The sequence below is a fragment of the Pinus tabuliformis genome, chromosome Q, assembly GCF_031772625.1.
Source record: "Pinus tabuliformis cultivar Carrire ecotype Pingquan chromosome Q, CPIR1, whole genome shotgun sequence".
In the NCBI taxonomy this organism is placed as follows: domain Eukaryota; kingdom Viridiplantae; phylum Streptophyta; class Pinopsida; order Pinales; family Pinaceae; genus Pinus; species Pinus tabuliformis.
Genome location: NC_142296.1, coordinates 644682039 through 644691112, shown reverse-complemented (window position 1 = coordinate 644691112; position 9074 = coordinate 644682039). Strand labels below are relative to the sequence as shown.

Here is a 9074-nt window from a genome sequence, read left to right as displayed (position 1 = left end):
AATGGACAAACACGTGAAGCATGCCAAACGACAAGTGAAGGAACGACATGCACATGCAACATTAAGCAAACACCAATACCATTGAAGACTTCGCACTCCTTACCATTCGGAGGTGAAGCTATGATACACCAAGAGCACATCCATCCCTCAACAACGTTGTAGTTCGACATGAACACCATTAGCAGCATGAACATACCAACACTGTCGTGTCGAGTCGTGTCATGATTTATACTGGCCACATCACTACTATTGGTCATACTGTTGTAAATCAATGAAATGTAACGTGGAAGTCCAAGAGACCCACATGTAATCTGAAGAGTCATGTAAAGTTGAAAAGTCATGAAAGTTAAACAGTCATGAGGGAAGTCGAATAGTCACAAGGGCCAATTTCACCCTTGGCTATAAATACCCCTCATTTGTACATGCAAATGACTTTTCACCTTGGCTCCTATCGCATAGCCTTGAGAGTTTGTAATATTCTCTTTGAGAAGTGAGAAGTGGCTCCAACGCCCTGACTACAGGGTTAGTGATTTATGGTGTACTGATGTGTCTTGGAACTTTCTCTTAATTCAGAAGAATATTAACAGGCCAACACGTTTTCGTACATGCATTGTAATTGTTTGTAAGACTATTCTTTGGACACTTGTAATGCATGTTTCTTTAACTTGTGTTAAGACAATTGAACTATTTCAGTTGTTCTAATACATATGTTTATGAAAATGTGTTGTATAAGTTGTTAACGTTGTCTTTCTCATGTAGGTTGCCTCGCTGGACACTAGACATAACCATTCCCATAAACATGGTATAACGACCGTCGCACTCATGCGGACTACTCCGTTGAGTGTTGTACGTGTTATTCCTTCTTATGTGTGTGATTGTCGCATCCATGTTGACTGCTTTGCCAGAAGTTGCGCATGTCCTGTTGTGTTGTGTGTCTCTGATAGATCTGGGACTTTTCCCTTTCGACTAGAGACTCACTTCCACCCTCTCCCTCTGCGATGAAAGAACCTTGACACAAGTAACACTAGAACTCACCAGGAACAAGAACGTTGTTGTTCGAAGACAAAGTAGACCACTCTCACATGCTGACAAGCAAGAGCTAAGGCATATCTTTAAGATAATGGAAATTGGGCCATCATACCGGATGCGACTCCTACACCAAACGGTGTGAGGTCTAGTTGGGACTTGATACCGGGGAGATCCTGTGAATGTTTGTGGGTCCAACACCGTCAACATACACTAAATGAGCAAGTGGCATCGATTACAACATTGGTGGCTGAAATTGGCATCAATGCATTAGTAGGGATGGGTGGAGTCCTATGAGGGTGTAGCAACTACTATATATATATATATATATATATATATATATATATATATATATATATATATATATATATATATATATAGTCAAAATAATAAACTCCTCCACAAAGTTATGTTTCCTGTTGCCCTCCATCTAACCATAACAATTCTACCCCACAAGTAGTGCATCTTTGAGGCTCAAGTGAGCTTCCATGTGGCATTTGTTGGTCAAGCTTTGCTACAGATTCTGATGGTCCAACCCCACTCGCAACATTAGTTGTTGGTGACTCCTCATGTGACGATGCACTAAGCTACCATGTTGCACTGGCATGCAAGTCAATGTGGATCTTGTCTAATAGGTGCCAACAATGCTATCCATACCTGGAAGATGTCGGGAAGTAGGTTAAGCCTTCATCTAGGTGGACGAGGACCTAGCATTGGGTTGCATCTAACATTTTTTTCTCTCTTGTGCAGATCCATGAAAAACTCCCTGGAAGTCCTCCATGTCAAATCAGTTGACATGGAGTCCTAGTTGAAACTCCACCAATAACTTCCTTAAGAAATATAGAGGTACCTCCTTATTATTATAGGAAGGTTTGTCAAATACCATAAACCACTTATCCATATGATTACCTAGAAATGCTTGGTAGGTGCACCAATCCATACATATGCATTTTTTGTTGACTGGTAAAGGTCAGTTGTCTCTTGGATCAATAAACAAAGACAACAAATCTTGTTTAGTAATGTCGAGGTCTCTGATTTGGTATTTATTTAGAGAGTTTCTATAATGTTCATTCATTGTGGCCATACAATTAAAAGCATTGGTTAATTGGATTTGGGCATTGGAGATGGATAATACAATTAAGATTGATAACCTGGCAAGAGACAATCATGAGGGCTCTCTTGTGTTTTCGAGATCTTGAATCAGTGACTTCAATGTAGCTGAGGATGCATCAATTTCATCATTTGGATTTCTTAGTTCTTTTGGGTTTGGATGTTCTAAATTTTTGTTTGGTGATGGCGGGTTTGGGTTCTAAGTAGGTTCCATATTAACCAATTTCCGTACAATTCAATATAATGATTGTGTTTAGGGTATTAATTTGGGTGTGCTTTTCTAGTTTTAAACTAAAAAATAAAACTATTAGAATGAGTAGGTGGACTCCAAATACTAGATATGATATTAACTTGGTCCTCAAAGTTGTTCCTTAATCAACAAATTTTCTCAATATCTCCCAAAAACATGTCATGAGGGCCCCATATGGTAAAAAATGGGGCTATTGGTACATAAATAAAAAAATCTAACAGGGAAATGTGTATATTCTTAAAAACATGTGCATGTTCCTATAATACGTGTGCATTCTTACTAAGAAATGCCTATCACTAAAATGTAATTTTAATAAATAAGAAATACATATATACTTAAATTTCATAGAAATAAGGTTTTATAATATAAAAATGATAACATTTCTTTAATTTTTTTAAAATAATTTTGATGTAGGGAAAATTGTAAGTGATATTATGATGATAGCAAAAATAGGCACAGCGCACAGCGATGAAACTTTATTAAAAAGGGTAGGGCAGCGGTTGAGGAACAAAGGATTGAGAGCCCACAAAAGAAATCAATGGCGGGAAGAGAGAATTTGTCCCATCGGGAGAGCTGGACTCCACTGTGAAAAAACGCGTTCCCGAGTATGAACATGCAATTTATGTGTAATTTATTCTCATCATTTCGTGCATTCTCAAATTTATGATGCAATTGCGACTTTTTTTTAAAGCACGTTCAACATTGGCGCTGCAAGGATTTCCACGAATCTAAATCAGATCCACTACAGACACCACTCACTCTGCTCGATCTCATTCTCCCTCCATTAAATAAAGCTCCGCCCTCCACCAAAGTCTTACAACGGACCCTTCAGATTGAGTAGACTGAAGTGGATAGTAGTGAGAAATATTAGTGATGGGGTTCAAGCTTTGTTTTGCATTGCTTTTTCTCTGCACTCTTCTGTTCGGCCTCGCCATTGCTGACGATGGAAAGGTACGGACTCTTAATTTCTTCAAACTAATTCTCTTTTCGCTACAAGATTACTCAGTTTTAATGTCGCCAATTTCGCTGATCTGCATGCTTACTCAACAATAATGAAGAAGAGCTTGTAACCAGTCATCTGCGGGTTCTTTCGTCTGTTCTCGAAAGGTATCAAATTATGAAATAAATATTCAAATTTCAGAATTGATTTTATTGTTCTTATATATATGTGTGCGTTGGGGGGTATTTGAACCTTTGCAGTCCGAGAAACGCAGAGCAATCTCTAGTGCGTATCTATACTTATGCCTTTAATGGATTCGCAACAGTATTATCCAAAGAACAAGTGACTGCATTAGTTGGTACGTCTCGTTAACCAGTGTTGTTGTTAATGAGTAAGCCCCCATGTTCCTATTCTGATATATAAATTCCCACGATTTAGCAGGGAAAGCAGGAGTATTATCAGTGTTCCCTGATCCAGTGTTAAACCTTCATACAACACACTCATGGGACTACTTAGAAAAGGACTTAGCCATGGCAGGCTCTTCTTAAAGACAACCGAAATCTTCTGGAGCTGATGTCATAATAGGGTTTCTGGATACAGGTATATTAGTCTTTTGAAACTCCATTTGGTTAAGTTCAGTTTTGATTGTAGAGTTAGGGGAAAATATTTGAAATTTGACTATTTTAGAATTAGTATAATAATGAAAATGTTTATTTATTTTAAATTTATATAAAAAAATTAATTTATAAAGATATTGATGGTCTTATTTTATATTTATCAATTCTGAAAAGTGTATTTTAAAAACACTATAAATTAGTTTGGAAAATAATGGAAATTTAGGTAAGACTTGAAAACCTGAGTTATAGCAGTCAAACTTTAGGATTTTGGCTGCCCAGGGTTCTTGATGTTGCTGAATCCATCTCCACCATAAAAAAATGAATCAAACACTCTACAATTCTGATTTTTTGAGTTTTTTTTTACCCTATTCAACAAAGAAAAATGTGGTTGGGGTTGGAATATATGTATGGTCAATGTTTTTTTTGTTCACTCTCTTATTTTTCTCCCTGTTCAATTGAGAAAACCAAATTTGGAAACGTACTTTTAACAATTTCTAAAATCTTCAATCTAATTAAATTTAAGGAAATGAAATTTTGAAATATGTTAAGAGTAATATGCTTGTCTTAAGGAACACTCTCAACTTTAGTATGATAGGGATTTAATATAATATTCTGTTCAAGGTTTTGACTCAATCAAATTACATAGAATTAAAAAAATATTTAAAAAATTAATAATTATAATTATCAACAAAACATTTTGATTTTATTCAATAAAATTAAAAAATAATAACATAAAACAAATGGTTAAATTATAATTAAAAATTAAAAATTTATTAATCATTTACATCAAATTTCTTGTAAGAAAATTTTAGAGTGAAAAGATATTTAAGACATTAAATCCGGTGCAATTTTTTTTATACCTGAGTAGATTTGAAATTAAATAAACCTATTATAACGATTTGTAATTATTTTTTAAACAAATTCATATAACTTGTCAGAAAATAAAATTTTATCTTGAAGGCATTTGGCCAGAAGCAGCCAGCTTCAGTGATAAGGGTATGGGCCCTGTTCCTTCGCGGTGGAAGGGAAAGTGCGTTGAGGGAGAAGATTTCGATGCCTCCAACTGCAACAAGTGACCTATGCAACTGAAATAAGTTCACTGTTTCTACTTTGGTGTGGTTCAGTACAGCTAAAATAATGTAATTGTTTTAACAGGAAAATAATTGGGGCGAGATATTACTCAGATGGATTGGACTTGGATTTGGTGACAAGTATTAAACCGAAATTTGTATTTCCACCAATAATGACTGCAAGAGCTTATAGCGGCCATGGCACGTTTACAGCTTCCACTGCAGCTGGCAGCTTTGTGGATAATGCAAACTATAATGGTCTCGCTAAGGGAACAGCCAGAGGTGGACTGGCCAGTTCCTCTACCAGAATTTCCACGTATAGGGTTTGTCGGGTGGCCTATGGGTGCCATGGTGTGTAGATTTTAGTTGCCTTTGACGATGCAGTTAAAGATGGAGTGGATATTGTGTTCATCTCAATTGGAAGTGAGTTCAGTAATCAGACCGATTTTGTGAATGATCCAATTGCCATAGGAGCATTTCACGCTACTCACAAAGGAATTCTGGTTGTATGCTCTGCGGGAAACGAGGGACCAGATTCCAAACAGTGGTTAATTCTGCGCCATGGATTTTTACAGTCGGAGCGACCTCAATCGACCGGGATTTCCAGTAAGATTATTCAGGTGAGAACAAGGGAAAACAAACACAATAGTATAATGTTTTTTCACTTTACACAACAATTAATAATTTCATTTCTTCATAACTTTACTAATAGATTCTGCCATTCAAGAGCATGCCCTGTTTTTATAGTGATAATTTCATGCTTGTTCCTAATAGTCGAACAAAGAAGTCGACTAAAGGGGCAACAAAATTCAGTTCTGTCACTCTCTCGAATTAGAAAAACCATTCTGATGATGAAACAGATGTGGATTAGTTCTATAAACAAACCTGTTGTAAAATGCATATAAATTAAATAAATTTTTTCATGAGTTGTAGATCCAGTATTTTGGGATTTGGCTTTAAAGATTTGTACTGTGCATTTAGGGTAAGGGCATCACCTATTCGAATCTCAGCCAATCGGCCGTGCACCCGCTTGTGTACGGAGGAAGCATACCTGCCGAGTCGTGTGACGGACGACCCTTTGACCCAGTAGCGGCAAGGTAAATTAAAGTACACAATGTTGGAATTTTATAATTATATTTTTCATGAAGAGGGGAAATTCAAAGGAAGGTATTGTGCAGCAATTGTATTCTAGGTTGCTTAGATGAAAACAAAGCGAAAGGAAAGATTGTAGTCTGTATTGCATCGACGGGATCCATGGAATCAGAAATCGGGTTCTTCACTGGAGCCGTAGGCATGATTGTCGTGGACGACTTACAACTATCTGAAGCACATGATTACGGTACCTTTGCAGGGACTACAATAAGTAAATCGTCTGCAACAGAGATATTTTCTTACATAAACTCAACCAGGTGCGTTCGCCTACAATTCCTGCTCTTTTCACGTGTTTATATCGATTCATTTGGTTCATCCAATTACAATGTTGTTGTTTATAATCTTCCAAGCCTTGTCATTATAGAAATCCGGTTGCAACAATTACTCCATCAACGGTGGTTGCAAATGAGAAGCCGACTCCTGTTGTTGCATCTTTTTCATCAAGAGGTCCTGGAGCACTGACCCAGAACATTCTCAAGGTAAGTAGCAGCCAATTAACTTTCAGAAGCTAATTATGACAGATCATCACAACCTCAATCCTTCAATTGATATTTGCAGCCAGACATCAGCGCACCAGGTCTGAACATCATTGCTGCATGGGATGATGCCGATCCGGATTATCTAGACTCAGGCCCATTTCCTCGAGAGAAGATGTCTACCACATTTTACATGATGTCTGGAACATCCGTAGCAGTTCCTCATGTTAGCGGAGCTGCTGCATTTTTAAAATCTATGAATCCTACTTGGAGCCCCTCTGTTATCAGATCAGCCCTGATGACAACAAGTACTTATGATAAGGTTTTATTCTTGAAATGCATAATCCCTTAAACCAACATTTTTCCTAGGGTTAGTTCAGGGCCATCGTTGAAGTCAAATATTGAATTAGTTCAACTAGTGATTGTAGTGAATGTTAATGGTAATGGATATTTAATTATTTCAATGTCAGCATATATATGTATATATGTCACAAAAAATCCCGTTTCACAACTGCCTCTCTTTCTAACATCCGCACTCTAATATAAATGGCAGCCATTGTAAGGAACAATATGGGAGAATTATTGACTAATGCATCAGATATCGCTAGGACGCCATTTGATTTTGGAGCGGGAGTAGTAAATCCAATCGGAGCTCTGCAACCAGTACTTGTATATGAAACATCAATCGATGATTACTTCCACTTTCTGTGTAATTACGGTCTGGACACTGAGAATATCAAGCTCATCGCTGCAAATAAAACCTATAGGTGTCCGTCCGGTGCAAAGGTGGATCTGATCAGTAACATGAACTATCCAAGTATAGCCATTTCCAAGTTAAATGTTTTGAATGGGAGCACAACTGTAAGCAGAAGCGTCACAAACATCAGTCCTAATCTCGCACCGACTTACAAGGTTACCATCGGTGCACCTTCGGGTCTGAGTGTGAAGGTCTCTCCACAAATTCTTCAATTCTCTCAAACTTCCAAGAAGCTATCTTTCGATGTAGTTTTTAGAGCAACCAAGGTTGCCACCAAAGGATATGTTTTCGGTACACTGATGTGGAGCGATGGAAAGCATAATGTTCGTACTCCTTTTTCAGTGAATCTGGTGTGACCAAATTATAAGAAACAACCTTATAGATGGTCAAGTAATAAAACAAACGAAACGAGCAAGGCTGCGTATTCCTTGCATAGACCATAAAGTAATAAAACAAGCGAACCCTGCTTTTTGTAAACCTGTTTTTTTGTTAGATATAATGGTTTATTGTTAAGATATAATTATCTCTGGTAATTTCGTGCACAGTCATCAATATCACGGGAAAGAAGGGAAAAAATAAGTTTCCATACTGTGAACCATAGTTACTAAGTTTGAATTCTAAAAAACTGTATAGTTGGTATAGTTATTAAGTTTGAATTCTAATTTAAAAATAAAAATGGTTTAAAAATTTAATATTAAAATAATTAGTTTATTTTTAAAGAAAGTATATAAATGTATTGAATGTAAAATTAATAATTTATTTAAAACCAAGTTTTGGCAGTTTAGTAGGGCAATTTAGTGAGTGCTATTCAAATTAGAAATGATGCTTTAGAAAAAATCTTATAAAACATTATAATGTGGTCAATGTTATATTAATAGTGGTTAATTAGCACTATGGGTTAGCTCAATTGGTCAATTCCATGTTGTTAAAACACATTTTCTACTGAAAGTTCATGGGTTCAATTCTCTTAGTGTCACTCAAAGTGATCCCTTCAAGTGGATCACACTAACTACACTTAATCCAAGTATATCAACCATATTAAATTAGTAATATGATTGTGCTAATTGTATATAATAGACATGTATTCAATATATGGATTCAATATTTGGTTATACTTCTGGATCACACTAACTACACTTAATCTATGTATATCAATCATATTAAATTAGTAATATGATTGTGCTAATTCTATATAATAGACATATGTATTCAATATATGGTCATATTTCTAACTTTTTAAAAATATTTTTTATGAGTTTTGTTGAAGAATAGTTAAAATTTGTCATGTATAAGAATTTTAAATTCAATTATCAATAAGTAAGAAATGGATGGATGGTAGGTAACCTTGAGAGTTAGCCCAATTGTTTAATTTATTGGGAGGTCATGGGTTCAATTAACTTTGTGGTTGGTAGCAATCACGGATACACTAAAATAATATAGTTAGTAGGCATATAATCATGTAACTACTTACATTATGTTATATAATTTAATTTAATTTGATTAATTAACTTAAATCTTTTCATATCATATACTATCAGTTTCATATTTATTATCTTTCCACTTGGAGGGATAAGGTATTGATAATACATTGAATACGTATGAAAAATCAAATGAATATGGATAAAGTTAACTTTACCAAACCAAATTAATTTTTTTTTTTTAATTTTTAAATTTTA

At 35.6% G+C, this 9074-nt stretch overlaps 1 pseudogene across 1 annotated transcript; it reads left to right on the top strand.

Annotated features, from left to right (window-relative positions):
• Nucleotides 1-3259: 3259 nt before the first annotated feature.
• LOC149221131 (CO(2)-response secreted protease-like) lies at nucleotides 3260-7779 on the top strand (annotated as a pseudogene). The gene is made up of 8 exons (XR_016249644.1): nucleotides 3260-3337; nucleotides 4882-4973; nucleotides 5099-5633; nucleotides 5995-6110; nucleotides 6192-6422; nucleotides 6530-6644; nucleotides 6724-6949; nucleotides 7195-7779. The product of XR_016249644.1 is annotated as a CO(2)-response secreted protease-like (transcript).
• Nucleotides 7780-9074: the final 1295 nt, after the last annotated feature.